This window comes from Callithrix jacchus, chromosome 6 (assembly GCF_049354715.1).
Source record: "Callithrix jacchus isolate 240 chromosome 6, calJac240_pri, whole genome shotgun sequence".
Taxonomy (NCBI): domain Eukaryota; kingdom Metazoa; phylum Chordata; class Mammalia; order Primates; family Cebidae; genus Callithrix; species Callithrix jacchus.
The window spans coordinates 55,118,873-55,132,719 of record NC_133507.1 but is presented as its reverse complement, the minus strand read 5'-3'; the positions used below and the strand labels follow the sequence as shown (position 1 = coordinate 55,132,719).

Here is a 13,847-nt window from a genome sequence, read left to right as displayed (position 1 = left end):
ATTTGCATTTGACATATGTAAAAACCCAAACACAGAAACATTAAGGATACATGGCTGAACTAAGTTCAGTATTCCAAACTAAGATTTAGAAATTTTGATCCTGATTATTTACAAAAAAGTTTGTTTAATGAAACATTTCAAACATACTTTTAAAAAGTACAGTAAATTTCATGTACTCATATCCCAAATTAAAAAAAAAATTTTTTTTTTGAGACAAGGTCTCATTCTGTCACCCAGGCTGCGGTACAGTGGCATGATCTCACGGCTCACTGCAGCCTTGACCTTCCAGGCTCAGATGATCCTCCCACCCCAGCCTCTCAAATAGCCAAGAACACAGGATGCACAACCATGCCCAGCCAATTTTTGTATTTTTTATAGAGATAAGGTATTTGCTATGTTGCCCAGGTTGGTCTTGAACTCCTGGACTCAAGGGATCTGCCCATCTCAGCCTCTGAAAGTGCTGGGATTACAGGTGTGAGTAACTGCCCCCAACCCCAAATTAACAATGATCAAGATTTTGACTATATATTTTTCATCTTCCCCGTTTTTTCTCTTTGTAGAAGCTTTGTTTTGTTTTTTGTTTAGTTTTTTGAGACAAAGTCTTGCTCTGTCACTCAGGCTGGAGCACAGTGGCTTGAACACAGCTCACCTCAGTCTCGACCTCCTGGGCTCAAGCAATCCTCCTACCTCAGCCTCCCCAGTAGCTTGGACTGACTACAGGTGTGCCACCATGCCTGGCTAATTTTTAGTTATATTTTTGTAGAGACAATGTCCCCCTGTGTTGCTCAGGCTGGTCTCGAATTCCAGGGCTCAAGTGATCTTCCTGCCTCAGCCTCCCAAAGTGCTGGGATTACAGGCATGAGCCATTGCACTTGGCCTGTAGATGTATTTTAAGTAAATGCCAAAGATCATGTCATTTCACCCCTTTATCCTCAATATAAATCTTTAAAAAGTAAGGACATTTTCCTAACATCACCACCACAATGCCACTTTCACACTAATAACATCAAGAATAATTATTTGTCGGAGAACGATCCAAGATGGCCAATCGCTAACATCCCAGGATTGCAGCTCTCAGGGAAGGCTCGGAGAACTGGAGCACGCCACACTTTCAGACAAATTCTGGTCGCTCACGGAGCAGAAGATCCCCCAGTGGAGGAAACACACTGGTGGCCAGCGCGACTCTCGTGGCTGGCGCAGCGGTTCCGCCGGCACCTCGGCGTGGTAGCTCTCGGAGCAGAGTAAACAGGTTCGGAGCACCAGCACGGGTCCCCAGCAGGACACCAGAGCCCGGCACAGCGGCTGTGACGGCACCTCAGCGCGGCAGCGCTCAGCGCAGAGTAAACGGGACCGGTTCCCCTTCTGACCGAGGTTTGGAGCCCCGGGAAGGCAGAGTCACCTACTACGGACACAAGAAGGAAGCCAGACAGGAGAATCCTGGGCAGAAAAGCACCATCAGTTTTAACGCCGCTGCTCTGGCCCTGGGAACTAACAACCTGGACGTCCACTCAAGAGACCTAATCTGAAAGTTGGTAATTTCAAAGACGACAGGAGGATAAATTTACAATGATGGGAAGAAACCAGCGTAAAAAAGCTGAGAATACTCAAAGTCAGAACGCCTCTCTAAAGATGATCACAGTTCCACATCAACAATGGAACAAGGCTTGATGGAGAACGAGCGCATCCTGATGACAGAATCACTGTGCAAGGAATGGATAATAACAAACTTTGGTGAGTTAAAAGACCATTTTGTAGCCCAACGTAAAGAAACAAGGAACTTTGAAAAAAGGTTTGATGAAATCCTATTGAGAACAGACAACTTAGAGAGGAGTATGAGTGAATTAATGGAACTGAAGAATACAATACAGGAACTCCGAGAAGTATGCACAGGTTTAAACACTCGAATTGTTCAAGCAGAAGAAGGGATATCAGAGGTCAAAGTCCAACTTAATGAAAAAAACGTGAAGAAAAGATTAGAGAAAAAAGGATAAAAAGGAATGAGCAAAGTCTCCAAGAAATGTGGGACTATGTGAAAAGACCAAATTTACGTTTGATAGGTGTACCTGAATGCGATGGAGAGAATGAATCCAAGCTGGAAAATACCCTTCAGGATATTATTCAGGAAAATTTTCCTAAACTAGCAAAGCAGGTCAACATTCAACCCCAGGTAATACAGAGAACACCACAAAGATATTCCTCAAGAAGAGCAACTCCAAGGCACATAATCGTTAGATTCACCAGAGTTGAAACGAAGGAGAAAATACTAAGGGCAGCCAGAGAGAAAGGTCAGATTACCCACAAAGGCAAGCCTATCAGACTTACAGCAGATCTCTCGGCAGAAACTCTACAAGCCAGAAGAGAGTGGGGGGCCAATATTCAACATCCTCAAAGAACAGAACCTTCAGCCCAGAATTTCATATCCAGCCAAACTAAACTTCACAACTGAAGGAAAAATAAAATTTTTTATGAACAAGCAAGAACTCAGAGATTTTATTACCACCAGGCCTGCTTTACAAGAGCTTCTGAAAGAAGCATTACACACAGAAAGAAACAACCAGTATTAGCCTTTCTAAAAATACACCAAAAAGTAAAGAGCACCAACATAAAGAAGAATTTACACCAATGAATGGATAAAACAGCCAGTCAACATCAAATGGCAGTAACCCTAAATTTAAATCGACTAAATCCCCCAATCAAAAGACACAGCCAAAACCCAATGGCATGTTACAACCAGACCTGTTTCACATGCAAGGATACACAAAGACTCAAAACAAAGGGATGGAGAAAGATTTACCAACCAAATGGAGAGCAAAAATAAATAATAAATAAATAAAAAGCAGGAGTTGCAATTCTCATATTGGATAAAATAGATTTTAAAGCAACAAAGATATAGTGGTAAAAGGATCAATGCAACAACAAGAGCTAACGATCCTAACACCCAGGTACAAGACTTAGATTCAATGAGACAGAAAATTAATAAGGATATCAAGGACTTGAACTCAGATCCGGAACAAGTAAACTTAATAAATATTTATAGAGCTCCCCACTTCAAATACTCAAAATATATATTTTAGTCAATACCACACCACACCTACCCATAAGTTTAAATGAAACATTGATGGGCCATTATTAATACCCAATTTTTTTCAAAATAAAGCAATATTTCCATTTACTCTCCCTCTTTCTTTTCCTCTTTCTTCCTCTCCTTTACTTATTTATTTATTTATTTTTTCTTTCTTTCTCTCAAAAAAAAAAGAAATCAACTTGTAAACCTCTATATGCAGGTCGGCAATGTCTCTCTCATTGCTTGATTCCCTTCCTTCCCTTCCCTCCCTCCCTCCCTCCCTCCCCGCTTCCTCCCTTCCTTCCTTCCTTCATCCCTTCCTTCCTCCCTACCGTCCTTCTTCTCTCCCTTTCTGCCTTCCTCCCCCCCTCAAAAAAAAAAGAATAATTATTTGTCTCATTTAAATCTAATTCTTGAATTCTTGATGTTCATTTGGGTAGAATAAAGTTTAAAATCATTTTGCTATTTGGTCACACACTGACTAGCCAAGCATCATATACATTTTTTTCACCACAACAGTTGATTGGTTCCTAGATCATCCCTCCTTTCCCAAAAGACTTACTTTGTGTCAGGGAATACTGTCTGTTAGCTCCCACTTTTCCTTAGTGCCTTAGTCTATTTGTGCTGCTATAACAGAACACTCGAGGCTGGGGAACTTATAATAAACAGGTATTTATTGTTCACAGTTCTGGAGGCTGAGAAGTCTGAGATCAAAGCACCAGCCTGTTTAGCATCTGGTGTGGGGCCGGTCGCTGTCCCCAAGATGGTGCCTTGAACTCTGCATCCTCCAGAGGAAGAGGAACAGTGTTCCTCACATAGCAGAAGAGCAGAAGAGAGAGAGCCCACTCCTGCAAACTCTTTTTAAACAGCAGCATGAATCCACTCACAAGGGTAGAGCCCTCATGGCTGAAACACCTCCTATTCAGCCCCACCTCTCAACACTGTTGCAATGAGGATTAAGCTTCAGCACATAAATTTGGAGGAAACAAAAACATTCAAACGATAGTGTTTGGTTATAGAATTTTTAGCTAGAAGCAAATAAAATAAAAACTGTATTTCCCAGCTTTCCTCGCAGCTAGATGTGGCTGTGAGTAAATTCTAGTCCATGAGATGTTAACTGAATTGTTGAGCTGAGTTTCTGGGAAGTGTTTGTAAGGGTAGAGGGCATGTTTCTTTGCCCTTTCTCCTTCTTACTCACTAGAAAAGAGAAACAGTCGCTGGAACTGAAGCATCTTGATCTATGAGGCTATGTACAAAGAAAAATAGGTGAGATATTAAAAGAGAAGCACTCAATGAGGATGCTAAGGCATAAGAATTATACCATGCACTTTGGAGACTCAGGGGAAAGGGTGGGAAGGGGGTGAGGAATAAAACACTACATGTTGGGCACAGTACAGTGTACACTGCCTGGGTGATGGGTGCACCAGAATCTCAGAAATTGTCACTAAAGAACTTATCCATGTAACCAAACACCACCTGTTCCCCCAAAACCTATTGAAATAAAAAAAATTTTTTTAAATCATAGATGACATAGACAAGTGGGGGAAAAAAAGGGAGAGAAAAGACACTCAGATCCCTGATGATCCATGGAGCCACCATATCAGTTTCAAAGTAAACTTCTTTCTGCACTTCAATCAAGCCAATGTTCTGTATTTTGGTTTCTGATTACTCTCACACCTGTAGCCAAACAAATCCTGACTTAGACACATTGCTGTATACTTCTTTCCTCATTGCTCAATTATGGTAGAACTAGACACTCAGAAAACTGGATTTGCTCTGAGCTAAGGCCTCATCTTGTAACATAACTATTAACTGAGATATATTCCATTAAACTTAATGTTTTTTGGTTTTTGGTTTTGTTTTAGAGACAGGGTCTTGCTCTGTCTCCCAGGCTGGAGAATAGTGAGGCTATCACAGCTCTCTGTAGTCTCAGACTCCTGGGCTCAAGCAGTCCTCCCACCTCAGCCTCCTGAGTAGCTGGGACTACAGTTGTACACCACCACATCACCCTAATTTAAAAAAACATTTTTTTTTTTTTTGGTAGAGATGGAATCTCACTACACAGCCCAAGCTGGTCTTGAACTCCTGGCCTCAAGTGATTCTCTTGTAATTTGCGGGAATTACAGAGATGAGCCATAGCACCCAGCCAAACTTAATGTTTTAAGATGAAAAATGTTCAACTTTTAAAACTCCTTTCCCTTGGTCTGCCCTTGCTATACAGTCAACATCTCTTCTGCCTTCTTGATTGGCTACTCAAATATATCAGTTTCTTGGTTCTTAAAAGTACTGTTCTGGCCAGATGCTGTAGCTCATGCCTGTAATCCTAGCACTTTAGATGGCCAAGGCTGATCACTTCAGCCCAGGAGTTCAAGACCAGCCTGGGCAACATGGCGAAACTCCAACTCTAAAAACAATTACAAAAACTGAGGCAGGCACGGTGGCTCATGCCTGTAATCCCACCACTTAGGGATGCCAAGGCAGGCAGATCACCTGAGGTCGGGAGTTCAAGACCAGCCTGGCCAACATGGAGAAACTCCATCTCTACTAAAAATAAAAAATTAGCCAGGCATGGTGGTATATGCCTGTAGTCTCAGCTACTTGGGAGGCTGAGGCAGGAGAACCACTTGAACCTGGAAAGCAGAGGTTGCGGTGAGCCAAGATTGTACCATTGTACTCCAGTCTGGGCAAAAAGAGTGAAACTCCATCTCAAAAAAAAAATTACAAAAATTATCTGGGCATGGTGGTATGTGCCTATAGTCCTAGCTACTTGGGAAGCTGAGGTGGGAGGATCAGTTGAGGTGGGAGAATCAGTTGAGCCTGGGGAGGTTGAGCCTGCAGTGAGCTTTGATCGTGCCACTACATTCCACCCTGAGTGACAGAATGAGACCCTGTCTCAAAAAAAAGTAATGTTTCGTTCATATGGTTTGCAAAAAGGATTTGGCGAAGGCTGGAAAAGACTTGAAATATTGAATGAATAATAACTACTGAGTACTGGAACAAGCCCAGCCTTGTTACCTTCTCTGATCTCTGAAAATACATCAGCGAATGCAGAGCTAGTGCTGGTAAGTTACAATGAGCTGTCACAGTTGATGTAGTCATTATCAGAAGATCACAGTATATGCACAGAGATTCAAATATTGTTAACAGGTCTACATTTAAAAGGTTTCTTATGTAATTTTACAGCTGGTAAATCAACCCCTTGATGACACAGTGAAATAGGACTAGAATATTAAAGCACTTAAACATGGGTTTTTAATTTGTTAACCAAACATTAAGACATTTCCTCAGTCTCTTTTCATATTTAAAAAAAAGGAAAAGAAAAAAATACTTGCAGTAACAAACTATTAAGGTTTCTTTCAAAGATGCAGGCTGATTTCCAGTATTCCAGACCTTTGGATTGAATATGGGAGCTAATAAAAAAGAATGCACACCTGACAGATTGAATATTTTTTCTATTATGAATAATTTTCTATTAAAGCCATCTATCAGATTTTATTTTAAAGAGATATGAGTGATCAAATTATTAGATGAGCACCTCAATTTTGAGCCAAATGGAAAAATCCTATAGATTTTGCAATACTGGACATCTCATGAGCTGCTGTTCATCTGCTCATGAGATGTTTAAAGAATTGTAATCCATTAAGTTGTACATGTAAGAGCAAAGTGTTAATCAAAACACTGTGGCCAGACATGGTAGCTCATGCCTGTAACCTCAGCACTTTGGGAGGTCAAGGCGGGTAGATCACTTGAGGTCAGGAGATTGACACCAGCCTGGCCAACATGATGAAACCCTGTCTATACTAAATATACAAAAATTAGCCTGGTGTGGTGGTGTGTACCTGTAATCCCAGCTATTCGAGAGGCTAAGGCATGAGAATTCCTTGAACCTGGGAGGTAGAGGTTGCAGTGAGGCAAGATCAAGCCACTGCACTCCACCCTGGGTAAGGGAGTGAGACTTTGTCTCTAAATAAATAAATACCTCTGCAAATCTTACTTTTTCAAGAAAATAATTCCTAATAAAGAAGGCATGGGGTATATGTAAAATTCTTCCTTATATCTTAGTCTTTGAGGAAATATTTTAAATTTCAACTACCATAGACAGTAAAAAATACCTCTCAGATGCATATTCTTTGTACTCTGTTAGATGCTCCCTTTTTGTGTTCATATATGTTTTACTGCAGATTGTATTTTCCCAAAGTGGCTGAAACAGAATCTGTTTTTCCAAGTGCTCTTCTTATAATGTGACCTTAACATTTATCTTATGGAGAAGTGGAGTTTATGTCTTTTCCCCTTAACTTTGGGCAAACATTTGCAACTGTCTCAATAAAAAAAATACACTGGAGAGTGATGCTATGTACATTTTGAGGCTAGATCACAAAAATGCCAAGTGTTTCATCTTGCTGTCTTGGGACCCTCACTACAGGGATTCAGCTGCATGCTGTAAGGAAGCCTGCACTGGCCCAAGCAGAGCTACATGGTAGGTGTCCTGGTTAAAAGCCAGCATTTGGGCCAGGAATGTTGGCTCATGCCTATATATAATACCAGCACTTTGGGAGCCCAAGGTGGGCAGATCACATCAGTCTGGCTAACATGGTGAAACCTCCTTTCTACTAAAAATACTAAATATTAGTCAGGCATGGTGTGGCCCACGCCTATAATCACAGCTACTTGGAAGGCTGAGGCAGGAGAATCACTTGAACCCGGGAGGCGGAGGTTGCAGGGAGCCAAGATCATACCATTGCACTCCAGCTTGGGCAACAAAAGCAAAATTCCATCTCAAAAAAAATAGCCAACATCCTCTGCCAGATAAGTGAGTGCAGTCATAGCCAAATGATTTCAGTCCCCAGTTGCTGAGTTACCTCTGGCCTTTGAGTCTTTCTGGCTGATGCTTCAGATATGATGGAGTGAAGACAGCCATCCAAACCCAGTGTACCCAATCTGAATTCCTGACCCAGAGAATCTGTGATCATAATCGAATGGTCATTTTATGCCACTAAGTTTTAGGGTAATTTGTTACACAACAGTGGTAACTGGAACATATGTTACCTAAAAGCTATATTAATGACACGACTTCCAATTTCTTATAAATTTCTGAATAAAACCATACAATATGCCTCATATATTTTCAAAGTAGTCTTCAAATGTAAAATAAGAATAATAGCAGATGACCCTAAAGTGGACCAAGATATGAAAAAGTTACAATTCGTATATTAATAGTATCCCATGCCTTTTCATTGGCCAGAACTAAGACCTTTTGTCTTCCCGAATTAGGCTTTTCCTCAAAAACCATGTCCTCAAACAAATTAGTTCCACTTAGTTTTTTCTTCATATTTTTATCTTTCTGAGTAGTCTTTTTCTTGAGTTCCAGATCCTTGACTCTCAGTCTGCTAGGCTTTTCTCTTTTTTTTGAGATGGAGTCTCACTCTGTCTCCCAGGCTGGAGTGCAGTGGTATGATCTCGGCTCACTGCAGCCTCTGCCTCCCAGGTTCAAGCAATTGTCCCACTTCAGCCTCCTGAATAGCTGGGACTACATGCATGTGCCACCACGCCCCGCTGATTTTTATATTTTTAGTAGAACGGGTTTCACCATATTGTTGATGTTGGTCTCAGACTCCTGACCTTGTGATTTGCCTGCCTTGGCCTCCTAAAGTGCTGGAATTACAGGCATGAGCCAACATGCCCAGACAATTTTTGTATTTTTAGTAGAGATGGGGTTTCTCCATGTTGGCCAGGCTGGTCTTGAACTCCTGACCTCAAGTGATCCATCCGCCTCAGCCTCCCAAAGTGTTGTAATTATAGGCATGAGCCACCATGCCTGGCCGAGCTTTTCTGCTCAGACATTCCATCATTCTCTCAAACTTAAGTTGGTCTCAAACCAAACCCATTTCTTCTTTGAAAATCTGAATCTTCTGAGAGAGTAACAAAGCAAATAAGGCAAAATGTTAAAACCTGGTGACTGTGCTAAAAGATAGAAATGTTTCTTCGTAAGATTCTAGCAACTTTTCTGTGAGCTTCAAATTATATTTCAAAATAAGGAGCATGTTGAAACAGAAAAGAAAAGGGATAAAGACTAGAAACAAGAACCAAATTTACTGCACAGTTCTCTAATTCTGATTAATGTCTGTTGTTACTGGTGTTTAAATACTTCAGAGCAATCCTTCATTCCAGATTTCCTCAGCTCTTGTAATTAATCAATATGATTTTGTCTTTCTTTTTTGCTATCTGTAGTTAACATTTTTATTTTTCTCTTCCCAATACCCAGTCCCCCTTCTGATGCTAACAGTGTCAAGATTATCCTTTGGAGAGCCATTCTCCAGTTTTAGATCTTACATAAGAGTGGGATTCAAGAATGAAAATGTAACCCAGGTAAAACATCTTGCAGATGGTCAATAAAGAAGCAGCAAGTTCCTTTAATAGTTTAAGTCGTTAAGAAAAAGTCCTAGCCAGGTGTGGTAACTCATTCCTGTAATCTCAGCACTTTGGTAGGCCAAGGCAGGCGGATCACCAGGTCAGGAGATCAAGACCATCCTAACATGGTGAAACCCCCACTCTACTAAAAATACAAAAAATTAGCCGGGTGTGGTGGTGTGCACCTGTAGTCCTAGCTACACGGGACTCTGAGGCAGGAGAATCACTTGAATCTGGGAGGCAGAGGTTTCAGTGAGCCAAAAAAAAAAAAGGAAAGAAAAAGGCCTAACTAATTTGGCTGGTTTTGCTCTCTTTTTCTATTTTGCCTTAGAGAGAAATGTGCTCATTAGGACTTTACATATATATTTATACACACACATATACAGAGAGAGGGAGAGAGAGAGTTAGTGTGGGTGAGTTTACTATAGAAAAATTACACTTTCTGCAAAAATAGTTGGTCCTCTTTCTTTTTTTTTTTTAGTTCTTACCTTGGCTTAAAATATAATTCCTCAAGTCAAAATAGTATACTTAGGTAGGTAGGGCAATCTAAAATAAAATCCCAAGGATGAGAATCTTCATTCTTTCAAACTTTGTTGAGCCGTTATATTGCAAAGGATAGCCTCCTGTTTTGGATTTTGGCTTCTTTTCATCCTCTGCACAATGACTAAATAAATGAGCTCCAGGAGGCCTACAAAAAGCAGTATCTTACTAACAGAGGCAGAACTACCTTGTGCTTCTTTTGCCATCTCTTGATTTACCCACACCACAGCCTAGGTCTTAAAAACTATTCAAGAGAAAGGATATGGATATTTTTGTAAAATCAGTGTGTGTGTGTGTTTTTAAGAAAAGAAACATAGAGATATTTGTATCACAAACATGACTGTGAAAGGGATTTCGTTCAGAAGTAAGTGAATATTTGCGCCAACACTCAGAGTCTAGGTGCTTCAAGAGTCCTAATGTACACCTTTTTTTCCTTGCTGAGTCTTATCTACTTCACCTCCTTAAAATGCCAACCCAAGGGCCCGGTGCGGTGGCTCACACCTGTAATCCCAGTACTTACTACTGTAATCCCTAAGTACTGGGATTACAGGTGTGAGCCAGGCGGGTGGATCACGAGGCTGAGGTGGCTGGATCACGAGGTCAGGAGTTCAAGACCATCCTGACCAACATGGTGAAACCCTGTCTCTACTAAAAATACAAAAATTAGCCAGGCATGGTGGCACATGCATGTAATCCCAGCTACTAAGGAGGCTGAGACTGGAGAATCACTTGAACCTAGGAGGCAGAGGTTGCAGTGAGCCGACATTGCACCGTTACACTCCAGCCTGAGCAACAGAGCAAGACTCCATCTCAAAAATGCCAACCCATGGTTTATAAAACCTACAAAACTCAATGCAATGTCTATCACTCCTTTTTTTTTCTTCCTTTTTCTCACTAACTAGCATCATTGCCCTCTTTGGCAACTGCACAGTTACCAGGTATTGCCAGAAAGATTCTAAAATAGACTATTGGCTCTTTTGCTCACTCTTTCCTCTTGCTAAGTTTTGTTTGTTTCTTGTTTGTTTGTTTGTTATTTGAGATGGATCCTTGCTCTGTTGCCCAGGCTGGAGTGCAGTGGTGTAATCTCAGCTCACTGCAATCTCTGCCTCCCAGGTTCAAGCGATTCTCCCACCTCAGGCTCTCCAGTAGCTGGGATTACAGGCATGTGCCACCATGCCTGGCTAATTTTTGTATTTTTAGTAGAGATGGGGTTTCACCATGTTAGCCAGGTTGGTCTGGAACTCCTGACCTCAGGTGATCTGCCCACCTTGGCCTCCCAAAGTGCTGGGATTACAGGCATGAGCCACCGTGCCTGGCCTCTTGCTAAATTTTTCTTCTTACCTACAAGCTCCACTGGCAGGTTGAGGCCCTTGTACGGTATCCAGCGATCGATGTTGAATCTATCCTTACCGGTATTTGCTCCTTGGAGGTGAAAAAAATAAATGTTTTATAAAGCTCAAATTGGCCTTATCAAACAAAACATCTGCTAGATCAGTGAATGACTGGTGACAGCAGGAGACAGCAGTGCTGGCCTCTCCAATAGAAGTCACTGCAGTTAATGGACGCTATTATGGGAAAATTCTGGCAAGAAGTTTTCTTTTTCTTTTTTTTTTTCTCCTTCAGACAGCTAAAAATTTTTTTAAAGAAAAAATGTATTCAGTTGCTAGGGTAACTGTGGTTTCAAAACTATCATAACAAAAGCCCAGGTATCACATATCAAACTACCAAATTGTTAATTTGACTAGTATTTAAAAATAACTGCTTGAAAGATGTTTCCTCCTTATCTTAGCTATAGAGAAAAGAGGGAAAGGAAGAACAGGAAGAAAAGAAGGAAAAGGGAGAAAAAAACTGATAGATTTGTTTAAGAAATGTTTTTGCCTTGCTAAATATTTGTTGGAAGTAAAAATTCTTTTACGTTATGGATATATTTGTATGCAGGATTTATTTAGTCAGATTCAAAACATAAGGTGGACACTGGGTTATTCTGTTTTCAATTTCTCTTCCCGCATTTCAAGCCTTGCCTGGGTTTTAAGTGAACAGTTTTCCATGAGCACTTGGTGAAGGAACTGGTTACTTGGGTGAGTCATGCATGTTCTGAAATCTTTTATGAGTGATTGTATTTTTTCTCTTGGTTTTCATCACTTGATTTAAAGTGAATATAATAAAGCCATTAAGTGCTTGGATTCTGGAATTGGTCATATCTTGGACTAAATTCCTTTTCTATCCCTTACTAAATTTTTTTCACCTCTCTGAGTTTCTTTATTTATAAAAAGATTAAGGCCAGGCAAAGTGGCTTACACCTGTAATCTCAACACTTTGAGATGCTGAGGTGGGAGGATTGCTTAAGCCCAGGAGTTTAAGACCAGCAAGTAACATGGTGAAACCCTGTCTCTACTAAAAGCAAACAAATAAATAAATTGCTGGGCATGGTGGCATGTGCCTGTAGTACCAGCCACCTGGGAGGTTGAGATGGGAGGATCCACTGAGCCCAGAAGGTCAAGGCTGTGGTGAGCCATGACTACACCACTGTTCTCCAGCCTGGGCCACAGAGTGAGACCTTGTTTCTAAATAAATAAATACTTTAAATATGAAAATATCAGCCAAGGGCTGTGGTATGCATCTGTAGTTCCCGCTACTGGGGAGTCTGAGGTAGGAGGATCCCTTGGGGCCAGGAGTTTGAGCCTATAGTGAGTTATGATCCCACCTGTGAATAGCAACTGGAGATGGCTTGGAAAACATAGTGAGACCCTGTCTGTTAAAAAAAAAACAGGGTGGGGGTAGGGGAGGGGGATATCAGAACAAATGACTGACTTACCTCAACAAATAAATTGCAAGGAAAGGAAAAGAGAGAGAGGAACCTATAGATTAAAAGACACTGGGAGACATATTAACTAAATGTTATATGTGCCTGTTTAAATATGATTTGAAAAAAATTTTAAAAATCATTTATGAGACAATTGGGGAGACTTGAACGTTGATTAGATATCTAATAACATTAAAGAATTATTTCAAATGTGTTTAGGTATAATTATAGAATAACATTGTTTTGGAGGATTTTGGTGTTATTTTTTGACATTTTTATATATACCATAATATTTACAAATAAAATAATATAATGTCTGAGATTTGCCTCAAAATAAGGAAGAGGAAATAGATGGGATAGAGATGAAACAAGTTTGGCTATAAGCTGACAAATGTTGGTACTGGGTGATGGAAATAGAGGGGCTCATTAAAATGTTACCTCTACTTCTAAATAAGTATTTGATTTTTTTTTCAATTTTCAGACAGGATCTTGCTCTGTCACCCAGTCTGGAGTGAAGTGGTGCAATCATGGTTCACTGCAGCTTCGACCTCTCAGGCTCAATTGATCTTCCCATGTCAGCCTCCTTAGTAGCTGGGACCATAGACACACACAACCATGCTCAGCTAATTTTTATATTTTAGTGGAGACAGGGTTTTCCCATGTTGCCAGGCTGGTCTCGAATCCTGGGCTCAAGGGAAATGCTCTGCCTTGGCCTCCCAAAGTGCTGGGATTATAGGCTTGAGCCATGGTGCCCAGCAGATACTTTCTACAATAAAAGTTTTTAAAAGGTATCAGTAATACCTGGTTAAGATTATTGTGTGGATTAAATGAGATGCTGTGTGTAAAGCACTTGGCAGAATGCCTGGTATGTAATAAATGATCAATAAATACTAGCGATTACTTTTAGAGACAAGACCTCCTCTTCCCCTCCTGCAGAACTATGAAAGCCAGACCATGAAATGTGTTGCTGACTGGAGCAGCTAACCTTACTCCTTCCAAATCAGACAGCTGCAAGCTGTCATTGCATGCATC

The 13,847-nt window shown here is 40.8% G+C and overlaps 1 protein-coding gene across 2 annotated transcripts in view; it reads left to right on the top strand.

Moving 5' to 3' along the window:
• LOC144576636 (uncharacterized) overlaps positions 1 to 13,603 on the top strand; it is a 78,092-nt gene extending 64,489 nt beyond the window's left edge. Inside the window, exons 4-6 of one of the 2 annotated variants that reach the window (XM_078327379.1) lie at positions 9,327 to 9,430; positions 12,028 to 12,090; positions 13,297 to 13,603. The gene's annotated coding sequence lies outside the window, so the exon portion shown is untranslated. The remainder of the gene's footprint in view (positions 1 to 9,326; positions 9,431 to 12,027; positions 12,091 to 13,296) is intronic. The other variant, XM_078327380.1, reaches the window with a different exon arrangement.
• The last annotated feature ends 244 nt before the right edge of the window (positions 13,604 to 13,847 follow it).